At 34.6% G+C, this 24,085-nt stretch overlaps 1 protein-coding gene across 7 annotated transcripts in view; it reads left to right on the top strand.

The window, feature by feature from the left end:
• Positions 1 to 24,085, top strand: part of LOC113495826 (trehalase-like) — a 63,889-nt gene that overhangs the window by 6,222 nt on the left and 33,582 nt on the right. For 4 of the 7 annotated variants that reach the window (XM_026874796.1, XM_026874792.1, XM_026874795.1 and 1 more), the window contains exon 1: positions 9,923 to 10,057. The exons of 1 other annotated variant lie outside the window; for it this stretch is intronic. The gene's annotated coding sequence lies outside the window, so the exon portion shown is untranslated. Of the gene's footprint in view, positions 1 to 9,922; positions 10,058 to 24,085 lie in introns of those variants that run through there. 2 more of the 7 variants (XM_026874797.1, XM_026874799.1) reach the window with 1 other exon arrangement.

Genomic DNA, 24,085 nt, shown 5'->3' with positions numbered 1-24,085 from the left:
TACTGTTGCCAATACCGGTTTATAAAGATATATTTATACAACCTGTTATGATAATTTGCTTAGATTTATTCTCAATGTGCTGTGACATTTACAATAATCAGTGTTTTAGTCGCATTTTTGCGAGTAAACCTTTCAAGTTTTTAAAAGGTTGAAATAGCAAAATGTCACATAGTTTCCTTATGAATCTATAAGTTGAAAAACTTGTTCTATTGTATAACATAACCTTGAATATCTCGTGCTTGATAGCTTGTAGAACAGGAGTCAGTAGGTAGAGAAAAAATGTATGGATTGTGTGAAGAATGTTATGTTCAAAATGGAAGTGAATACGAAGATAGAGACCAAGACTTTGTTCTGTAATGACAACAAGCTATAAATCCGTACATTGTTACCGAAAACATCTTTCTTGACTATCCTACTAATATTATAAACGCGAAAGTATATATGTAACGATATATGGATGTTTGTCCCTCTTTTACGCAAAATTCACTGAACTTATTTAGATATTTTATAACCAGGATTAACACATAGGATATGTTTTAATTTTCTATTAATAACGGGCGGGCCCGCGGGCAACAGCTAGTCAATTAATTTTCCTATTGCCTTTTGAGACAAGCAAATAAAACAATAATTGTTGCTGATGACGTAAATTCGCGTTGTTCAATTGTATGTTGTCTTTTCTAATTAGCATATTTATGGGGAAGAATATACGAATAGACGTCGTGTTTACTTGTAAATTAATATGCGAAATCATGCTTGTTTTCGTCTATGTTTGCAATTAATAGTGGTTTGTGTCGTCATATTTTACCTTTATAGAAGACATTGGCAGAGACGTCAAGCCCACGTAGACAATCATCACTTCTGTAAGTGCTAAAGATGACAAATACCTCCGAAAGCGAATTCATTACTCTATAAGCTAAGGGAAGCAAAATAGGGAAGTTGCCAAAAATGCTATTCGTCAACGTTTTAACGATTGTAATAGAACATATCATTTTAACCCCCTTCATGTGCAACTTTATATACCCCTCTCTAAAGAATTTAACGGTGTCCATCTGACTCAAAGATCACGATATGATATCTCAACTGGTTTTTAATGCGGCTTCAAAATTGTAATATTTGTTATTTCATCATTACATCCTTTAATCATAGATCCTGGTTTCTTTGATAAAATCTGCTGACACACCTCTATCCATATCTTATTACAGAATTGCGTTATTATTCTTTATCTATCATAAGGGATGATTAAATCTTGCGCAATCGCCATTTTTATCAAATCATTGCTAAATAAGTGTATCATGCGTTTCCACGTTTTGATTATAATTATCAACATTAGCAAAATGGAATATAACTGATGTTTTGATAAGTTCGGTTTGTTGGGCACGTTTGATCATTAAAGTATTAAATGGTTGTAAAATCTAATATATAAAATTCCCGTGTCACGACGTTAGTTACCGTACTCCTCCAAAAAGGCTTACCGATTTTTACCAAATTTTATACGCGTATTCAGTAGACCTGAGTTGCTCTCACTAAAAACAAAATATTTTATTTTCTGGAAGAAATTTTTTGATTTTAGTTTTTTTACAAAAAATACATACAACTAGAAATCATTTCATAGGCAAAACAACGTTTACTGGGTCAGCTAGTACAATATAAAAAACTAAACAAACAAACACTCATCGTTTCATTGATAAATCAATTACTAACAACATTAGGGACAATGTTTTCTAACTTGACATTCTCAAGTAATGGCTGCGTCCTATTTGCAACTATTGCGAGTTGTTGCGAACCTGCGCGGACGCACGAGGTAATCTACTTTCTAAAAGATATAGACCATGTTGTAGTCGCGGGAGCGGGTGTCCCAGAAAATGTGGTTTGAGAAAGTTTATTTTTGTGTCTTTGCGTATAAAAGTATTTAATGGAAAGAAAACTTCATTACTCTAAAAAGAGCCCCGCGAGTTGATGGGTCCACTGAGTTGGTTAACAATAGGATAAAGAAACAAAATGTTTGGGAGACAAGTAAATCTGTGAGTGTGATACTAACGTAAAAAATATGAGCCTTTATTTGGTTCAAAAGTTCATGAAATACAGCCTGGTGATAAACGGACAGGCAGCTGGACCGCTATTCCGTTATTAATCTTCTCGCGCGAGACCGTCGGAAACGTCGACTATTAAAGCCCAACTTTAAGGTTTTACTAAATATTTCGACAATCTGTTGCCTTTAAAATGTAAGCTACAGAGACCTGTTAAAACTTAAGTGTCTTTAAAATAATAACGTTATATTCAGCCCATATTAGACCCAAGGAATCCTCATACGGGTATATAAAAGTGACTTTCAGTCTGATAAAAAGAAATACATACTATAACATTTCCGTATGCAGCAAATAGAGACTGCACCACATGCAAGTTTTGAAAGTGACGTGCAATCTGATAAAAAAGATACCCTACCAACCCAGTTAGCACTTCACTTGTTTTATTCGTTACCAGCGCAATGATAAGTTGTTGACCCTCCTGCATTCCCGTTTGAGACGGACAACCGGTTGTCTGGTCTTCATTCATTGAATCTCAAACCCATATAGGACCTTGTGACGTATTCAGTTATTTCTGTTTTATTATTTGAATTTCTCTGTAAAGCAGTTTACATAGTACAATTCAGTTTCATTGGGCGTCTTTAAATATGTTGAAATGTATATGTCTGAGATTTTTAATGTCATTTTCTCTACTATTTATCACAAGCTTTGTGCTTATTATACTTTTTCCAATATTGTTTGTTTTTAGGCGTGCTGGATTCGGCTGTATCTATTTCAGACGATTAGTATTTTTTGTAGTAGGACCAAAGATCTAACAACATGCTTTATCATAGTGACTACAACGTCTTTAAATGATTGCGTGCAGGTAACGAGTACAAACGTTACGTTTTGCTGATAAGTTGTTATTTACTAAGCGTTACCTGCCCACTGCTCGATAAAAACATCTTATTTTTTACATCCTGGCATCTTGCATTCACTTGTACTTCTTGAGTAAGGCCAACATTTCTGTGTGTTGGCCTTACTCATACGATTCAAACCGCATACAAACGACCACATTGCTAGGAAAACCACATTACAAACAACTAATAAATCGCTATAACCTTCACTATGGCTATAGTTTTTCGATAAATTGCGTGCGCCTGAGTCGATGACGTCACGGAGGCGCGATCCGGCCAGCCAATCAGCGCGCGCAGATCGAGAGGCTCGCCGAACTGTCATGGCCGCTGTTTTTCCTCGTGTCGTGAATGTGGTTTAGCTGTTCTATTGATAATGCGCTCTGTATTTATGTTATGATAAGAAATTCTGTGTTTTCTATATTCAATTCTCTTAGTTGGTAAGTTTTAATTATTGTATTTTTGTTCTTCGATCTTTGGGAGATGTTTTGTAGTTTATTTGATAAGTTGCAAGTCCTTCAACTGGTTGAAGATCGCTGACATTTTTCTTCAGATTTTTTTTATCTGGGGTCTGAAGGTGGCAAATAACAATCAATGCCATCCAACCAGCTTGCTGTCAGCCTACCCTGTTTTAGTGTTCCGGCTCTACATAGCCATAAAGTCGCAAACAACGCCCACGAATACTTGAATTGAAACTTGAATGATGATTAATCTGTTTTTTTGTATATTGATTCACTCATAACATGGAAAGATACTGCCAAGAAAGATGTAACAAATATAATGTGATTTAACGACGTTTCTATCATACTATTTCATAAAAAATACCTTAGTTAAGTGGGTTGTTTGATATAAAACTATTTTGGAATTTTACTTCAGGAAAAAAAAATAACAAGTAAATTATTAATCACATGTAACATGTTATGCCATTACTGTGTGCTTATTTCATGGTATTTATTGCTCCAGGAAAAGTAATATTTATCCGTGTAAATAGTATATTTTCCTTGTTTAATGTTATATTATTATGGGCTTCTATGTAACAGCAAGAATTATATTAATCTAAATTATTTAGAGGTTAATTTTGTAGAGAGATATCTCAGAAACTACTGAACCGATTTCGAAGATTCTTTCATTAATATAAAGCCACATAATTTTCATTGTCCTAAGATGCCCAGGGCCGGGATGGTTGGCGCTTTTTGGGGGAGGCCTACGTTCAGCAGTGGTCGGCAATAGGCTGAGATGATGAAGTATTTGATTCCGGGTTTGGAATTGTGATTTCGCTATAATACGCTGTCCCAACCATAATAATATTACTATAAGATCCTCAAACCAAGTTTAAGCGGCTACTTAAAGATCTATTTTTATCTCTAACAATTTCTCCCTACGTTTCCACTTCATTTGTAAACAAGCATAAATAGCCTAATTGCGTATGTAGGAATTGAACAGGCAACCCTGAGAACACTGCTAATTGTGCACGTGATGGTATATCGTCGGGGTCAAAGGTCACTTAGAGCATATCATTAGTTCTCATCTCCAATCAGTCTGGCTCATTGTTGGCTTCAGAGCTCTTACTGTGAGATGTTTAAGTACGAATGGTGCTGTTATAAGAGAGAGATAGTGATATACGCAGTGTATTAAGCCGTCTCACTTTGGAGACAAGAGATTTAGTTTAAGATTTCTTGCTACAGGGGGGTATGTAGTGTTTGTTGTCATTTTTATGGAAATTACTGAGATATTTAATTATGTATTAACCTGAATCAATGCTTTTGCTTCCTCAACTATGCGTAGATAATCATTGCGTTCATCCCCTTCATTGACTAAAAACCTCAGTTTTTGATGGATAATTAAAAAAATATTAATATTTGACACACCTGAAACTCCGACAGAGGTGAACTGCTATAAAATTCAGAAGAGCGACTTGTCGAGCTTGTGACGTAACGACTCAGTAAAATTTCAACACTTAATTGACATCACTCGTTAGTTAAACTCGCCGTTGTGTGATCTTTTTATGTTTGCGAGACAAAAGTAATTTACATCCTATTATATTATTCATTAAAATATCTTCGTAAAATTTAAAAAGAAAAAACCGTCTTCATCCATATTGTACACAAGTTGAGTGACATGTCAAGGAAAAATGCAATTTCTATACATTTGTGCGATTTCTATTATCATGTTATGGTAATTTCTACATAGCTTGTTATGGGATGTAAAGTATAGGTATTTCTTTTCATAAATATCGATTGTTTCGAAAGAATACCTCTTATGTTATAATTATAATGTGTTGATCGTATATCAAGTTATATGGCTAATAAAACAATGAATAATAGACTGTTTTTAGATATTTCTAACATTCCAAACTATATTCACCAAGTAGATTACTTACCTACTTACCATTGCCTATAATTATATTATTCGATCACTTATTTCATTAACAACAATTCTGCAAATGAAAAACTAGACAAAAGTTATTTAAAGAAAACCGCAATAAAAAATTTGAATGTCTTTACATTTGGACGGACCTAAAGACACCTCTCATATTAAAAATCTCTCCTTTTCCGCCCAAATCTCTCACAGTTACATAAACATTAAAATCTAGTCAAAAAATCAGATTATTATGCTACCTTTCAGACAGAACTGATTCTATCATAAATGCATTCTTTTACAAAACGATATGAAAACAATATCTGCGTCGTTTATAATTATTATTGATTAACTCTTGATTATAAATGGCTAATGTAGAGATTGTCACGCAATAAATATTGTGCGAATATTAAGTAGGTACTCATAATGTGTGTAGTTATAAAATGTTGGAACTTATAGAACTTTTTCCCCTACAACGTCTCAAAGCCACTAAGCTGAATCTACCTTTTTAATGTTATTGTTTTTTTTTAGGGTGTCGTATCCAGAAGATTAAAACGGAACTCTGTTACTAAAATTTCGCTATCTGTCTCTTCGTCTGTAATCACGCTGTATCTCATGAACCGTGATAGTTAAACAGTTAAAATTTTCTCAGCTGATGTACCTACCGTAGTTTCAGCGGCTTAACAAAAATATATGGAGTGGAATGAATTAAATTTTTATTTTTATTTGTTTCATTCCAGTTTAAAATTCTACAGGCAATCCAGATTTTAGTCATTGTCTGTAAACCAGTCTAGAGCTAAATGCAAAATAAAGATCTATTTCCTTTCCTAATGAAGTGGGTTACTCGTGTGTGGACCGACTATACTTAGAAGTAATCATCGTCTGTCGCACTGAGCACGTGCTGGGACTGTTTAACAATTAGACATGGCTTCCTATCGTATGGTGTAAGGAAGGAGAGACAGTAGAGCGATCTCCAAGAAAAACAAAATCCATAATCGAAAACCTAATATGTTTAGGAAAATAGAAAAGTGTTTGTAACCATTTTAGTAAGTTAGGTTAGGAAAGGTTCTAAAGGAGAAAGGAGATACCTGAAAGAATGCTAAAAATGTATGGATATTTGTAATATTTTCTCAAATCATTCAATAGCCTGGACGGATTTCTATAAATTATTTATCGGCCAAAAAATTTATGGCTTTGGTAAAGGTAGCATATTGAGAAATCCAAACCTAAATCTTCCATAGATGTGTTGTGAACATTATGGCAAGAATGATGTCTTATATTTTTACAAAACATCCAAAGTCATGTTATCATTCAATATTTCCTTATTTGTATAAAGTTTTTATATGTTATGACTCAAATACAACTTGCGTATTCTTTTGTAACATAATAGGATTATTACCACATGAAAAATAAATAGCTAGCATGACTCTCAAATTCAATTGATTCTTGAATTACAGGCCAGTCGAGAAAAGACACTTCATTTATTTACTTAAACTGAAAACAACATTGTCTGGATTTGAAAAGAGGCTTACTTTGTCTTGATATTTCTTCATGTAGATTTTTACTTTAATTTTATACTTCCCAGATATTTCAGTATATTTAGATACCGAATAATATTGTTCAATAGTATACATATTGACTGTATCTTTGTACATAATCTATTTACACCACACAAAGAGGATGAGGACATTAGAAGGACAAAACTGCAACCCATTATTCTATTTATTCAAACTACAATGGGATATTCAACCGTAAGTCTGAAGGCATTAGATCGAAAGTTGATGGATGTAAACCTTTGGAAAACGTGTCACATGATATATCGGATAATGTGAGCTATTTTCGCCTAATATTAAATGATAGGCTATTTATAGATGGGTTTTGAAATAGTACTGGACTTCCTATTACGGTTTAAGCAGGCATTTTTGATACACACCTTAATGAAGTATGAAATGAGGTAAAAATTGTAAATTTATTTGTTTTATAAGCAATTTCAGTAGCTTGTAAACATATATAACTGGTATTTGCTGACGTCACAAATGTTGTTTACAGGCAAACTTAAGTTAATTCTTATGTGATCTATTCAAATTTTTGGACCCAAGGACCAATTGTCTTCACATTCAGTAAGTGAGTCATCAATAAAACTTGTTGTAAGTATAAGAAACAGATGTATTAGGCAGGTTTCAGATTTTGGCAGACCCAAACTAGCCCGCATTTGATGCTTCAGTTGTAATGCAAAGTTTGGCACTGAACACTAAAATAACATCGCTTACGAAATCTGTTAGTGTTCATATGAAAGTAAAACAATAAATCTTTTGGCTTAAAGAATCTGGCTGGATAAATGTTAATGTCTAAAATTGCAATTCTGACAATCGATTTTAATATGGATTTATTGAATACACTATGAATGGGTTTTGGCAAACATATCACATGGAATGCGATTTAGTTTGATTCAATTTTATTGAAAGTTAATACCAATATGGTTTAGAGATGGGGATAGACAAAAGTAAAGTTTTGAACACCCAAAGAGCTAAAACATCAAGAGATGCAAGTTCCAAACGGTGCATTCTCAAGAATATCAATCAAACACGCACTCAACAGTAAATAGAACAATTAATACTCTACTACCTTATTAATAAATGTTTCTAAATATGGAACCTTAATTTAAAAAGTTGCGCGTGCGCATGTTGCGATCGTAAGACATTAGCTGACCAATCAGGAGCCAGAACGTTCGAGACACACCAACCAATGGCGTGACGTCATCTCTCAGTTCCTCAGCTGAGTTTGCGTATGTTTTGCAAATGTTAGAATGAACAATAGGACCTTATTATGACATCTACAACGGAACAAAAATATTTAACAAAATAAATAAAACTATGGAGCTAAACTTGATGATGTTTTTATGACTTAATGAAATAAAAGGGAGTCGACGAAATCGGTTCATCCAGTCCGAGGTTCTAAGGTAGCTTTTGTATTCATAATAATACAGACGAATTAAGAATATCCCCCTTTTTGAAGTCGGTGAAAAATGAGTTAGTTTTAGTCCTAACTACCTTTGACCATGTCACTAAAGGTTGTTAATGAAATGAAAAAGTATAAAAGTGCTTCTAAAGTAAAAAATATTTATGATATTAAAAATCAAAATGCTATTAAAAAAATTCGAGTCAAAAATGACCATATTTAGTAGAAAGAAAACACCAAAATTTATTGTTAATTAAAATGACTCGTGAAAAATAAGATAGCTTGTGTTTTTCAGTTGACCTTGTTAAAATATTTAATCAGCCTGAAAACGATAACGGAGTGGGTGTGTCTTCCGTATTTATTTATCAGATACTGGCAATGTATTTGTTTTAAAAGATAACAAGTTACGGTATTTTGTGAGTTCTTTGAGATACGACTCTCAGGACCCTAATGATATTGTTCATCTTTTCTGCCCCTAAAGTGATAGACAGTCGTACTGGAAAAAACGGATTATTTTTTATGTCACATTTTGCTTGCATTAAAAATTACATGTGTTGTCCTCTATCATCATTGGCCTAGCCTTTTGATGATAGAGGACGTGTTGTCGTGTGAGAGGATGTGTTGTCCTCTATCGTTGTGATAAATACCTCTCTATAATTCTTCCATCTTTCTCGATTTCGCATTACTCGTTTCCAAAACTCAACTAAACAAAATTGAAAGTATTATTATGACGAAATAACTCCTTACAGTAATTGTGTTGCTTCATAGAGTATTCTTAATTCATTTTTTAATATCAGTGTATTTTGATATATGGCATTCGAATTATGTCAGCTCACATAAAAAAATTGCCACGTTGACATATCATCGTTATTTTTAAATCTACGATAAGCTAAAAATTGCGCCTAATCTTATCTGAGTCATGCAATGACAACATTCGATTATTCTCCAATTATCACATTCTTAAAACATCTACCAAATGCATAGCGAACGAATATTAATTGATTGCCTTGCATAACAGTCAATTTGAAATGCTTAATTCAATTATAGGTGCAAATATAATGTGTCAGGAGAATTGAATCTCTCAAAAGAAAATGATCTTTCAAGGTCTTGTTTTAAATTTATATTTAGTTTGGTTCGAGTGCACTTAGCAAGTAGATTACTATGGCATGCTCATAGTAGGGGGCTTGGCAGTTGATTGCAGTTCATCTACGCAAGCATGAAACATTTTGCACTCGCCACGTGATGTTTTATGGTATGGTAATTCTTATAGGTACTTTCATAGCATGCTTACGTAATTTGTTTACAGTGTCATTTCCATATGCTATAAAGGCTAATATGTTTATAACTACTTTTATCTTGTTCCTGAAATTGGAAAAGAATCAGCACTTTAAAATAAAGCACTTTTCCTCAACAATACTTGTTCGATCGATTTTTTTAAACTATTTATTTCTCGATAGCCACTGGCAATTACACAACTAAAGTTCACAACTTCAATTGTTTCCACTTTGATACCAGACCAGCTGTCGACCGAAAATTGTGTAAATCATATGCAAACGCAGTCACCAATACGTCAGTCAAGGCAAATCTTGTTGACTGATTTGCGCACACTAAAAAAGGTATATACGCACACCTCACTTTCATCCAAACCGTCTGTGTGCGTTAGCATGGCCGCTACACAATGCGAAAGAGTCATTCAGTTGATACCTGACCGTCACGCGGCGCACACGTCTCGTTTACAAAGAATTTTAATTCTCGCGAAGTTGTAGTTCTGATCATAATACAGTGGACTGTGTTGTGTTGTGATTTTTAGATCAAGTTTCTTCGGTAAGTTGAACGTTCCCTTTATGCTTGTTGTATAACCGTGATCTTGATATTCCGTGCTCGGTAGTCCAGAAATAAACGGTTTTGGCACACTGTGCCGTCCATACCCTTGAAGTGATACTGAACGAATTTGCACTTTTTTCTACTATTGTACAATTCTGCTTCCTAATTAGCTTACGATTTTAATTGAAAACTCTTATTGTCAGCGTTTCGTTCTCAGAATTTTTCGCCGTCAACCGAATGACAGCGTGATGAATCGCTCGTTGATTTTCGCTGTAATTGTATTATTTAAATATTTGTCGACGCTATATGTCGACGTAATTATGTTAATAATGCTAATAAAATATACCTACTGCAACGTATCTTTGCTAGTTACAACAGGTTGTTTGCGTTATTATGTAGTGAACTGAATTGGCGATTTTTTCTTGGCTTCCCTTGACAGTCAAGGTTAGTTTTACTAGCCAATGCGTTCCGTACAGCCGTGTTCTATATGACAGCAATTCTCATGCGTTTATACAGGTATAACTGTATAATCGTATCCTTGCAATAGCTCTTTTTGAGCGTTTATTTCTAAGTCTTATATATATAAGGTTTAATATTTCAGCTATATGTTTCTTGTTAATAAAAGCGAATCCAAATAGGTTATTGTGTTCCTTAGCAATCCGACTCACGCAATATATTGTGTCCTGCTTCATTAATGTCGATCGTGACGCCGTTTTTCATGATGGTTCATCTTACATTCAGACCAATGAATATCTTTCCACGGGACTGTTTCATTTGCTTCTGTAAATCTAGACCAAAATAGGCAACGTCGAAGCCTATTTCCTTTTACTCGGTCTTTAATTTTGATTGGTCCTTTGAGTCGAATTTCCGGTATCATTTTAAGTGGTACCAGGAGTCTATGTACATATTTATAGTTTGTTGAAAGATGTTCTGCCTATTATGTTCTGTTAGACTTTTGATACGCAAGCATAAAGCATAAATAAATGGTCCAAAAACTTACGAATTTGGATTTTTTTCTTTTTTTCTTATTACTCGATATTCACCTCTCTAATGTAAAATTAAACTTTTTGCCGTGTTTCATACACGTGTCATGGTCCAGTTGTATTTGTGTTTTATCGTTATGTCATAGGTATATTTCCTCTTGTATTACAATGCTGCGTTCACGTGTCTGCTGCCTGTTACTAGGCCAGCCATTGACAAACAGTTCCGATACCCACTAACAGGTCAATACTATTCTTGTATCACTTTCAAAATTACTTTGCCGTTTAATTGATTATTTCAATTATAGTTATGAAACTGTCTGGTATACATTCGGTAGAATGGAGTTTTAAACTTGGTCAAGTGTGAGTCGATTTATAGCCTGGTGGCAGACGGACGGACAAACGAACAGGTAGCAAGGTCTTAGTAATAAGGTTCGTCTTTTAATCTTTGGGTACGGACCCCAAAAAAAAAAGAATACGTAGGCTTATACATGTACTCACAAATGCTTTCCTTCTCCAAATTTCATTATACACAGCAGCAGCTTCTGCACACCGATGACCGTTACTAATTAAAAGGTATTTTCCTGAATAATATTTTGTTTATAAGAAAGTCTAGTATATTTTTAAAGTTTTACTAATCCATCGGAATTCAAAAGACGCTTACGTACTATTGTCATCTTTTACCGAAATAGCCTGCATTATAAATATGTTTACATGTTCTTGAGGCTTATCATCAAAACTGAAATATATTTTGAGTGTCTACACAATGATACATCGCATTAGATTGTAAAACAAAAGAAATTCTCCAAACATAATGTCAAAAGTCCTTTTAGACAATGTGATGTGACTTATGTGTTCGATATTTTTGAGGTTTTAGTTATCGTTAACCTCTGGGAAAACGTATTTAGTCTGTCCTAATAATACTCATCGTTAATGCTAATTAAATAAAAAGTAGCTCTTTAACCAACAAAGAGCTGCGGAAAATCTGAAACATTAAATCCTGGGAGAATTTAGTACTTTTCCAATTGAATTATGATGAAGTTGATCCTCTAGAACCCGACACTAGCGCTAATTCCTGCAGGGGCACGAATAAGAACTACACTTGATGGATAACTAACGATGCTGATAAAATTCAAAAGCTAAGCTCTTGGTTTTTGCTCAATATTACAATTTTAAGACCCAATCGAACCCAAAATCTAATTCAAAGCAAATCCAAAATCACAACCAATTCAGTTTTGGACGTAAGCCGTTTGTTTGAATGTAACTAGGACAAGTTGTCTTGCCTTGACTGCTTAATGGGCTTGAACCAAGGGCAAGTTCAGCCTTATCAGTCATTCGGAAAATGTGTGTTATCATCTTAACGTTGTGTTCACTGAATGTTTGATTCAGTTTAATTGGTATTTCTGCAAATGAACAAATTACCAAGACTTGTTTTGATTTCCGACTCAGCTGTTGGTCTAGTGGTTAGTGAGCTTGATTGCTATACCAGAAGTCGTGGGTTCGAATCCCACCACAAATGTTTGTCTGATGAGCACGATCATTTGGTTTATGTCTGGGTGTAATTTATCTACATACATATATTATGTATGCATTTAAGAATATTTAAGTATGTTTATCAGTTTACTAGTACTCATAATACAAGCTGTTCTTAGTTTGTGGTCAGAGAGAGTTATTTGAATGTTGTGGAATACTATAAGTATTATTATTTCATTCATATTTGTCACTTTTGTAGAAATAACCTCTCCTTTTCACATTATTGGCATAGACTTACTGAACATATTTTGTAATATGTATTATATTGTCTTTCTTTTTCTTTCACATTTGTGTCTAACAAGATTGTTTTTTATCATACGATATTATTTAATTTATTTGAGAGTGTTGGCAAGACGCTAACATAATCTATAATCCGGTTTTTTTGCCGTCCGACCAGTTTTTTGCGATACATTTTTATTTTAAAGAGTTATGAAACCCATTTACATACACGTGGGCATCGTGTGATTCCGGGCATATGGTGCGTGGTGTGATGTTATATTACAATCGGGTTCCTTCGATTATCTGTCATAGATGTTAGAGGCCACTGATGATGATGAGGTTCCTTTAGGATTAGATGGTCTAATTAAGTGTGGTTCTATGTAGGAGAATCTACCTATAGTTATTGTGGTCATGGATAATTGTCGTTATGACCAATTAAGCTAGCAATAGACCGAAAGACCGTTTATCGAATTGTTGTTACTGTTGTCAATTTTTTTTTGGTTTGTTTGTCATAATAAAAGGTTTCCAGCGATTCTCAGTAAACAAAATTCACAAATTTTTACATGAATTCTTCTTTTCTGTACTATATGCATCCCGACTTCAAAATGACAAGCTTCTATTGCCGTATGCTAAACTGAGCGTTCTTCCTTATTGTAAATGTTTATTTAATATTTATGCAGTAATCTAGAAATACTAGAATAAGACATTATCGTCTCGAACGTGACTGTCGCCTGCTTTTCTATTAACATGTGAACCGTTATCACTTCGTTGCCATTTTTAATTACGAGGTTTTATTTGATACGTTCACGTTTTGTGTAAATGTGTATTTCGTTTTCATGTAATTTCATTTTAATAATAGCGCATAAAATATACAAAAAAAATCCTTCGGGTAAAATTAGGTATATCTCACCAATATGCTCTACCAAAACTAATACAGGTTATAGCAAACAACCAAGACAATTGGTGAAGAGAAATATCTTAGGGAAAGCCAATTCCAAACACTGAAATCTTAAATCGCAAATACGCAAGTGAGTATCCATTTTTCAAACGTAGTATGGTAAACCCTCCAGTCCACTGGAGTGGTCACCTACAAAAGATAGCTGGCTTGGACTGGAGTAGATGGCGAAGGACCAGGTGTTTTAGAGAAGGCCATAGGCTTAGGTTCAGCAGCAAAATGCGATAGACTGAACTGATTGATACTTAGTGGGCAAAGCACGTTGCTATTCTCAATGAAAATAACTCTCCTTTCATTGGACTGCTATAGGCCAGTACTATCTCAATCCTCAAACTTAAAAGAAGCGACACTCCGCATTAAGGAATTTAATCTTTGTTTTGTAGGGGAAACACAAACATTCAATTCACATGCACAAAGACACTCAGACTCTGGACAATCATAACTGATTACACTTATGCTCCGCGGGGATCAAACCCGCGACACGTCGCGCTTAGTGGGATCGGAGTGGTGACCTTAACCACTCAGCTATCCGTGCCCTCAAAAACTTTATCAATTCTTCATCTATTTTGTTTACGATAGCAACAATCACGAGAACACCAGCTGAAAAGTTTTCGTGAATCACACCACTAGACTCACGAGTTATCACCTCAAAGCCACGTGTTTAAGCGATGCTCATTATGAATTGTCTAGTTACAAGTTATGTAATAATATATCATTCACAAAATGACTACGTCAGCATGCTATTACGCATTTATTAGCCTTTGTATCTTTCATTATAAATGCAAAAGAATGACGTATGCGATGAATGCGCTTTTGTGATTGGAACATTTTTTTGTATTAGCGTACATAATATTTGACCGTTTGTCCGTAAAATAAAGTAAATGTGCTTAGTTTGAATAATGATAATAGGACATGATATAATATAAAAAAACCGGTTTAATAAATAATAATGTTTATATCGTATCTTTTGTTTTGTCATCTTAGAAAATTTTAAAATACGTTAAAATACGTCGAAATGGCTCGACCGATTGTCATGAAATTTTGTGTGCAAATTGTTAAGATCTAAAAATTTGACATCTAATCTATATCTATATCTTCTAACCACGCGGACGAAGTCGGGGGCAACAACTAGTAATCTATATGGCAAACCAACGTTTCCTAGGTTGGCTAGTGTTAATATAAAAATGCCTTAAGTTTATCTCAGTGTCATGTCACGGCTAATTAATTTGACAATCATTAATGTACAATCAAGAGGTCAAGTGTTGTAAGTCATCGATAGTGCCCTTGATAACATGAATTAATTATAATTTGCACTATTATAAAGCGTCATATAAACTTCTGATAATTGTTTAATATCTTAATTAAGTAAATGCATTTTGCTGTAGCAGAGTTCAGTGGTATTGTAGACGATTAATGATAACTGGGTATTAACAGTTGATAATGTCACCTGCCTCTGCAACAGCGAAAGATTGACCTGAGTTTTCTGTCAGTTTTAGTTTAGAGCTCCGTACCAAATAGTTCCAGCCCGTCTGCCCCGCTGTTCGTCCGTCTGCCACCATGCTGTACCTCATAGCAAGATGGTTGAAATTTTCAGTTGAATTATGTCAGACTAGCTGTTGCCCGCGACTTCGTCCCCGTGGGTAGAAGATATAAGTTATGATTTAGGTGTACCTGCCCGGTTTTTTCATATTTTCCATTGTATCTTAGCTCCTATTGGTCGCAGCGTGATGGTTTATAGCCTAAAGCCTTCCTCGATGAATGGTCTATTCAACACAAAAAGAATTTTTCAATTTGGACCAGTAGTTTAGCTTTATATATTAGTATAGAGTATAGATGTCGCAATATCAACAAATAATAATAAAATCAAATCCTGGTCAAGGAATTAGTGCGGTTGTATATTTAATGGGTAAAAATGGTTAAAATAAAATAGTTTTGTACCTATAATGTCATTTCATAAATCGAAAATAAATATTTTTGATCATGATGCCGCTACACGTAATTAATACGAAGGACATTTATTTTTGCACAAATTATGTTAATTTTGACATTCAGAATTAACCTTGGCGTGCTTTAAAAACTAAGAGGCTTCTTGCTCATTATTTTTTAAATATTTGTCCTTTAAATCGGAGAATAGAAAACCGTTTCTTAGATTAAGACCTAAATACTATACAAACCAAGTATTGTCTTTAAAGGTATTTATCGGTATTTTTTTAATCTGTGACTTTATATGTTAAAATCATGCAGGTAAAAATATGTACACTTATGACAGTATTAACAACCAAGCCGTGCAGGTCACCACGCCAAACCCATTGTGCGCGACATGTCGCATTTTCAACCCCTGCGCTGGGCGAGGATTTTTGTGATCCAAGAATGATTGTTCTGGGCCTGGGTGTCTTTTTGCATGTGACTTGGATGACCTACGAACTTAAAAAAACCTTCGTGTCTCTATAGTCTCCAATAAGCCACCTGTATCTAATAACTGTTTACAAAATAACACTTGATCTTCGCACGGCGATGAAACTGGTAATTTCTAGTTGTTAGCAATTGTATTATCACGTTGGTATGTGGAAAAACACAATATTGTACACTGTACCTGTGTTGAATGAACAGGGCCCCGATTCTGCTATGTACAATGGCCAATGAATGAATGGCAATTGGATTAAATTCGAAATTACTCCTATTCGCTTAAGCGTTATACCAACACTATAATTGAAAGTTAATTGTATTGACCGTCCCATTCTGAATTTCCAATTATTGTGTAAGAAAAATGCTTAAGAGAATACGAAAAGTGTAATTCTAAGGCAATTTTCAAATTCCTCGGCCATTGTAAATAGAAGAATTGGGGCCCAGTGCCTTTGCTGCGGTCTTGTAACAGGAGTGATCGATGTGGGAGCGAGAGGGTGCTCTGTTCTATGATCAGAGTGTCTCGCTCTTACGACGTTTAATGAGTAAACATTAATCATCCCATTGTGACGTTTCGAGCAGTTCAGGTGACGTAACGTTCACGGTTTTTGTGCATGCGTGATGTGCATCTGGAATTGTTGTAATTTCTGTATGTCTGATCGGTTGTGCTTTATATTATTAACTAGTTGTTGCCCGCGACTTCGTTCCCGTGGGTAGAAGATATATGTTATGATTTATACCTGCCCTGTTTTTTTCACATTTTCCATTGTACCTATCTTCGCTCCTATTAGTCGCAGCGTGATGGTTTATAGCCTAAAGCCTTCCTCGATGAATGGTCTATTCAACACAAAATTATTTTTTCAATTTGGACCAGTAGTTCCTGAGATTAGCGCGTTCAAACAAAAAAACAAACTCTTCAGCTATATATATTAGTAGAGATATGTAAAGTCGTGAGATATTGTCCAGAAACCTACACAAGAGGAAGCGAACAGATATTATTTAGGAAATTAAGAAATGTCATCTTCTAGTGGTGATATAAATCCACACATTTCATTCGTTTTAAGTGATCCAATTTGGAGTAATAGGTATGTATTTAGAGAAAAGCCTGCATACTCTTTTTTCATCAAACCAACATCAAATGACAGCTTAGTTTCTTCTTCAATTAGCATTAACCCAAATATCTGTCTCCATATCCACTCACTTCCTGAAACCAGAAACGAAACTCACCTCACATTCGCTAAGGGCGTGAAGAACGCTTCATAACAATCGCAAATTGAACATAATTTGATCTAATTTACTCGTTATGACACCCACGGACAATTGTGTGGACAGTCTTTCTATATATAGATGTCTGTTAGGTTAGAGGTGAGGTCTCGCATGCGACAAATCGAGCTCTATGATTTCGTTACTGCAAAAATTGGCTTTGTCAGCCACTGGAGAGCACACCAGCGAAGCTCTCAAAATTAGTCGCAGATCCAAGTCGCTGTGGCCGAAATCGGTCAGGATATGTATATATATATGATTTCGTTGAACTTTTTTTGTTGTTTGGAGATGTTGTTGCGAATTAGAAACTAGAGTCATCATTGTAACGTTTTGAAAGTGCCTTAAAACGGCCGACTTGAAATAAAACTTTTGATTTTGAATTGTATTGGAAAAAGTTATCACCATTTTAATTCCTCTTCCAGTATTTCTTTCGAATACGAAGAGGTGGAAGTCAATTTAATTAATTAATTTATTGTTAAGGCACATCAATAGTGCAAACACAAACATATAATAAAATAAACCAGTGTTATCATCAGTAATAGACGAGCAATAATTTTTTTTCTGGACTAAAATGATAGACCTTTTAATTTTTTGGGGTTGTTAGGGTGTCCAACCTCGTGTATCCTAAGGACTAAGGGTGTTTTAAGGTCAATTAATTGCTATTGACAATACAGTATAATGTATTGTGTATTAAGTAGCCGGGAGGAAACTCATGACCCTCCCTTTTGGAACTGAATATTGCAACATTAAATTTTTGTATCCTTGTGTTGTTTTGACACCTGCGTTGATTCTTCCGATACCTCTTTCAATAGTATATTATCAAGAAGTATGAAAATTAACAACATATCAGGCCTAAATATGAGTCAGAAACCTGTTATTTCAAACTTTGAACCTTTTACGTGTATTGACGTAACCATTAGCTCAGGTTACAAAAAAAAACACGTGTAAAAAGTAAACATACTTAGCATATTTCGAAATTGCAAACAAATTACAAATTTTATTATTTTAATCTTTATTTACGTGTTTTGTAAACATGTTCCTCTGTCATTCTTATAATATGTAGTTACAAAGCAAAAATCATGTTACTTGAAAACTGAATTATTTGATATAAACTTTTATATATAATAGATGTCTTCAATACCTACTTGTGTAGTTCTGCCAAGACATGATTGAGATCATTTATTCTGCAAATTGTAGGATATATCATCACTTCTACATGTCCTTTTTAAGAACGCTGGAGTCGACATTTCCTATCTGACTAGAATCTTTTCCGCTTATCTAGAAACTCTTCGGCCAAACGTAGTTAAAAAATTTTAGCCTCCCTATAAAGGGAAGCAAGACCTAGGCTTTTGAATACAAAAAATACCTAGTTAAAATAACTCACACTGCTTTCAATATACAAAAGAGAATATGCAGAGTTCCTATCATTTTTTCGCAACTGCTTCTAGGAAATGATAAACCAAGGAGGTTTAGATAACTCTAAAGTGTACGCCTGTTACCTACAGCTGTCAAATTGGAGGTCATTGACATAATTTTTGCACATGGCTGTCTATAGGAAATAAGAACTTGGATTGCGACCTTATTATGGAAGGATTTTTTTAACTACAGATTATCTACTACAGACTATCAGTCTATCTTGCAGTATAAATTCGGTAGCGGTCAATGACCCCCCTCTGGTATAGAGTTTAGTAAGGCACGCGTTGATCGCGTGTTTTTTGTCTATGCTCAAGAGTCGCTTTGGGCTTCTTTCCATGTAATGTTTTTTCAATCGAAGCACGTAGGAATACGTGGTCGATACGCCGCCATTTTAAACACGAATAAAAAAGAAATAGATTAACTGTTTAACAATCTAGACATAATATATTTAAAAGAGGAGTGTCTGTTTGTGTAGAAATAACCGTTTTTGTATGTATATGAATACCATACATACACCATAAACAAACAGAAATTAATATTATTTTCGATATTTATCTGTCTCTTTTTTGTTCCGGCTAAGCTCTAAAATGGCTTGACCGATTTTGACGGGTCTTCTATTGCCAGGTAGCTGATGTTAATTTAAGAACAATACATTTTTGGAGCCGCAAAAATACTGTATCATAGTAAAACGCAACTAAGTTAATTTTTAACTTAAAAATACGTAGTTATAACTAGTTTAGCGACCTTCTAACGATAACGAACGTTATTGCTAACACATAGTTGTATCGCAAGTGAAAGTAATTCACCTGCCCTTGGGCTTTATTACATTTATAAATAAGTCATCATCATCAGCCTAGCCTCTTCCCAATTATATTGGGGTCGGCTTCCAGTCTTACGGGAAGCAGCTAAGTACCAGTGTTTTACCAGGAGCGACTGCCTCTCTGACCTCTTCAACCCAGTTACCTGGGCAACACGATAACTCTTAGTTAGACTGGCTGTCAGACTTTCTAGTTTTTGACTACCTGTAACGAGCGTCAGAAATGTATAAATAATAGCCGGTTCCCACAACTTAACGTGTCTTCGGAGGAGGTTAGATAGGCAGAACCTCTTTGTATAACACTGGAACTTAGCTGCATCCACTCAGAGTGGAAGCCGACCCCAAAATAGTTTTGATAATCCTGGGATGATGATGATGGTGATGATGAACGCTGTTGCTGTTGGGGAAGAGAGCCGTGTATTATGGGTCGTATCGTGCGCTGCTGTCTCGTATTTGCAACTATACAGATGGCCGAGTGGTAATGGTCATCACGCCAAACTGTGCGCTACGTTATGCAAGTTCTAACCGTATATATTACGTAGGACAAGCATTTGTGTGATTGCTTGTTCTTAATCTGGGTGTATTTGTGCATATGAGTCGAATGTCGGTAAAACACTCCGCAACACAACGATTAAATTCCTCAGTGCGGATTTTTTTTTTATAGATCGTCTTACTTTTATAAGTGAAATTAAGGCCTATACTGACAACAGTCACTAATGCTAACCAATGAATTAATTTAGACAGGCAAATCAGGTGCATATGAGAGTTACAATAAAATTATCATGAAACCAGACTCCGATTACTTAATTCATTGGAGATATGGAATGAAGTGCTAAAGTAAATAAAGCTATCATTAATCGACCGATTACATTACAATGATGATAAATTGGTTAAACAAGTCCTTCGTTTTAATATTATAAGCTTTTATGTAGATCCGTTGTCTGTCTGTCTATCTGTCAGTCTATAATCATTCATGTCATTTTAATTCTATCATCACTGAGTGACACTGGCCATATTAACTCGAAATTAAAGATCTACGTAACTATTAATTAAAACAAATAATGGCTAAAAAGCTATATTTTGTCCCTAAAGTAAGAATTTACAAGAAAGGCGCCACGATGTTAACATAATTTAGTTAAATCCCCATATAATTACAAACGATCACACACGAAAATTTTAAACTGTAGCATTCAAGATTATTTTAAAACATTGCCAAATATTAGAAGCGTAAGCAGACATACTGACGCCAAGGTTTTCTACTTATAGTCGCTCAGTAATCTTCAAGAATGTGATATATTTACACAATATAGATATGTATCTCGGTAATTAGGCAAGGTGGAGACATATTGCGTCATTGTTGTAGGGCAGTGACTGAGTGAAAAACACTTGGTTGTTTAAGATTAAACATTAAAAAGTATAAAGTGGTTAGAGGTTCTTAGGTTTACTTTAATACTTTTTACGATAAATTGTTTATCGTAAAAATTGGGGGTAAAAAAATTTCATCTGCCGTAAATTTTGGGGTTTCCAAGTAAAACCGGAACTATTATTAAGGTTTTCCTGTTTTTTCGTCTGTCACCAGACTGTATCCTATGAACCATGTCTAGACAGTTGAATTTGACACAAATAAAGTTTTAACAACGGTTGGAACATTAATAAAATAGATGAAGGTATGAAATTTTTTTTAGTATTTATTTTACCCTTGTACGGAACCCTCAGAGTCGCGCAAGCGACTTTCACTTAACCAGTAGTGTCCCTTGTTTAAAATCAGAAGCCAAGCTGCGAAAAAAAACAAAGAGTAACTTTAATTCTCCTTTCAGAATTCGATGTAGAAAGTTTTTCGAATTTTCCAAAAAGTTTCAGTTTTCAAATCGAATTTACCATGTCCATTATTACTCACTACGAATATCTCACTCTACCCATCTCCTAAGCATCGGAAAACTCCAGGAAGAACAATTGCCGTCCTCTCTTAGCCTCTAAAGGTGATTGATAAATTTTCCACGCCCGACTATTTACTCCGTTCGTTACAATCAATCGGACATTGTTATGCTTATTTATAACTTGGATTAGCGACACAATGATACTACTGAACTTGTTTATCTCACATATAACTGCCACTTAACAGTTTTTAGTATTTTATGTACCTAAACTTACTTTTCTACTTCAATAAAGAGGAGTTTCTCAATTCGTCTGTTTTTTTGTTTCTTTGCAAACTTCGGAGTGGTTTCGATTTTATAAATTCTATTTCATTTAACGTAAATTAGATATCAATGTCAGGTTTTGTTCTTAGAAAAATATAACTATTCACAAAAATCTAGCTTCTGCCTAAAATTGTAGCGCTATTTAAGGCAGAAGCTAGCCTCTTTTCAACACAATTTCGATAAAAATATCTAGAATAAAAAACAATGTCGGAATAAGTACTTAGAACAAATTTTAATAGCGATTTCTTATTTAATGGGGATCAAAGAAGTATTGTATACCTCAAAAAATGTGGTCAATGTAAAACACAATCTGTGAAATATACAGTTACGTCAATGATTACAATACCAACTGCATTCAGCCACAAAAACAAATTAACATCACATTCCAGAAAATGTCACATAAAACATGAAACCAAACTATAATTCGTAATTGTAACATCTTACATAAGCGAAACCGTCGCCAGAACGAATTCCAATTTGTCACACGTCGCATTTAGCAGCTCAAAAGACTTGAAAACCAGGTGGACGTGTGCCCTTCAGAAAGTCATCGACCCAGAATATTTACTTACTCTCCATAAGTACTTATTGACCAAGAATACTAAAGATTTGTTCCTCTGCCAGGGATAATTGCCAAATATATAAATAATAGCTTTAAGGAATGTATTTACGTGGACCTTTCGTACGTATTCATTCATCAGTCGTAAACAATTGACTATCAGTATTATATTTTATTACTGCCTTCACCTGCGATTTATCGATGAGCAAATGTTTATTTTCTTTTTAAATAAAAGTAGCTTAATTACTCCCTATGAAAGCAGCTACCTGCCAGTAAAAGTCTCGTCAAAATCGGTCCTGCCATTGCTGAGATTAGCCAGGACAAACGGACAAGCAAACAAAAATTTAAAATAATGTTATGTGTATGTATTGTATTATGTGTGTAGTAAAAAACGGCATATGTATAGGTTAAAACGTCTATTTAGATGAATGTTTTATAGTTTTGAACTACAGACCACATGGAATTGAAGTTAAATATGATTTACTATGTAATTGTTATTTATTAGTCTCACCATGATTTGCAGAATTCGTGCAACAATTACATCCATACTGAAAAAGATCGTTAGATGAGCAAGCAATTTGAGGCGTAATGTTTAAATTCAATTTAATTATTTTGATTAAAGAAAAGGTGTTGCGACAGTATTGATACTGTGTGTATTAAAATTACTTACGATAGTTAACGCGAAATATAGTTTTATTTGGAGATAGGAGGGTTCAAGTTATTTATTTGTTAGTGCAGAGATGAAAAATCCTAGTTTATAGAACAAAAAAAACGGACAAATCCTGTCCAGCACGTCGCAGTCGATTTTTGTAAGCCTTCCTTTAAATACCCGTGTTAATTCAGGCTGAATAATTATACAACACATCATAACCCAAGATACTGACACATCATAACTTCCGGACAATAATTACTTAATCTATCAACACATTGTTCTCAAGCTCATCAATCGGTATTAAAATAGCTCCTACGTCACAGCATTTGGGGGTGTGACCGTGTGATCAGATGGCACCCTGCCATGTGAATGGTGGGACTTGACTTTGGAACGTGGGCTGTCGGGCCCGAGCCCCCGTGGGTGGGGCTGTCACGTGCGTTTGACGTCAGATCAATTGCATGTACAGGGATGATGATAAATATTTTTTCTATGACGGTCTCATAGATAGGATACATCTTTTTGCTTTTGTCCTTTAAACATAAATTGATGATAGGAACATATGACGTCACGAAATCGTTACGTCATAGGCCTACTCTCCTAAACTTTAAAACCAGTTCATCTTTGTCAGAGATGTCAAAAAAGGCGAAAAACCTGTCTAATATTTTGAATTCTATAACTAAAAGACTGAATAGACTTTTACTTGTAACCCACTCGTCATTCCTATTGTGGTGCTCTGATTGTCAGCAGGATATAATGCTGAGTGTGCTATTAGCTGTTTAATCTTGCCCTCCTTGTATCACTATCAGGTGTCAAATGCCAATGTCAATGTTGAGTGCACTGCCGATGCAGTCTAAAATTATCTCCGTAGTGTACAGTAGGCTAATATTAAACTCGACGACCTTAAATCAGGCTGGCTAATTAATTAAAGTCTGTTCTAAACTGTATTCGGTTTTATAGGTGAAGTTTGTGTCATTCTCCTGTCTATAATATTCCACAATTAACATTCACACAACGCAAGTCTCAAATTAAGTAAAAC

Source organism: Trichoplusia ni, chromosome 7 (genome assembly GCF_003590095.1).
Source record: "Trichoplusia ni isolate ovarian cell line Hi5 chromosome 7, tn1, whole genome shotgun sequence".
Taxonomy (NCBI): domain Eukaryota; kingdom Metazoa; phylum Arthropoda; class Insecta; order Lepidoptera; family Noctuidae; genus Trichoplusia; species Trichoplusia ni.
The sequence above is the reverse complement of the archived record's forward strand: the minus strand, read 5'-3'. Positions and strand labels throughout refer to the sequence as shown.